Below are 1355 nucleotides of genomic sequence, written 5' to 3' on the forward strand. Positions count from 1 at the left end.
AAACACAACAAGGGGGAGAGTAATAGGGGGTAAGCAAGAGATCAAAGACTGATGCGGATAAGTTGGGTAATTTTGATCTGATTTGAATAACTGAGAATAGAAGAAGATTGGGTAAATCGTAAAAGAATTTACAGGAAGATTACAGAAAGGTTGTAAAGTTTTCTAAAATATATTAGGAAAACACTGAATAGAAAGGAAGGCAAGGTGAAAGAAAAAGGGGGGTAGATAAGTAGTGAAGAGAAAGGGAGGGACAGCGAAAGAGGCAAAATGGCTTCAGGTAATAGAAAACCATCCTTAACATCCCCAGGCAATATAGGGATGCACTTTACGAAAGTAAGCTCTACAAACTTATTGCAATTGACTGCAAAAGATTGGGTAGCACTAATGCAAGAGACTATGACAGAGATGATGAAAAAAGAAATTAATCCACTACACGATAAAATAGACACATTAACCGAACATGTTAAAGCAGAAACGCAAGAAATTAAAAGACAGATACACGAAAATAGACAAGAAATTCAGAAAATCTCAAGTAAAAGTTTTAAAACAGAAAAACAAGTGAATGATTTGGAATATGAGATGCAAGATATGAAATTAAGGGCAGATAAAATGGAAGAGTCCTTGATTAATATAGAAATGGAGAAAGCAATGCTAATTGTAAGATGTCAAAATATTCCCGAAAAAATGGAAATGAACTTGAAAGAGGTGATAGCTGAAAATTTGGCGGAACAATTAGAAATTGGAACAAAGGAGGAAATGATACAGGAAATAGAGTCCACATATCGAAGAAATTCCGCATACACGCGTAGACACAAGATACCAATTCCCGAAAAAATGGAAATGAACTTGAAAGAGGTGATAGCTGAAAATTTGGCGGAACAATTAGAAATTGGAACAAAGGAGGAAATGATACAGGAAATAGAGTCCACATATCGAAGAAATTCCGCATACACGCGTAGACACAAGATACCTAGGGAAACATACATTAAATTCTATAAAAGAGATACTAGAGAGAAAGTGCTCAAACTAACAGAAGGGAAAAAGATAACTATTCAGGGGAATGAAGTAAAATTTCTGAAGGAGATACCCTGGAGAGTCAGGGAAAAGAGACGGGCGTACAAAACATTAACCAGTCTACTGCATAGGCACGGAATTACATTCAGATGGTTGATTCCTGGGGGAGTGCTGTTTAATTATGCAGGAAGAAGACAAAAAATTGACTCTATTTTCAAAATAAATAACTTCCTAGAAACATACGGAGAAGAGTTGGGATGGCAAAGAGAAGGAAAGGGGGAGGAAGAAGAAGAAGAGGGGGTAGACGAGGAAGAAAGTGAGGAAAGTGAGGAAGAGATAGA

The sequence above is a fragment of the Gekko japonicus genome, unplaced genomic scaffold (assembly GCF_001447785.1).
Source record: "Gekko japonicus isolate JY-2015 unplaced genomic scaffold, Gekko_japonicus_V1.1 scaffold1801, whole genome shotgun sequence".
Taxonomy (NCBI): Eukaryota; Metazoa; Chordata; class Lepidosauria; order Squamata; family Gekkonidae; genus Gekko; species Gekko japonicus.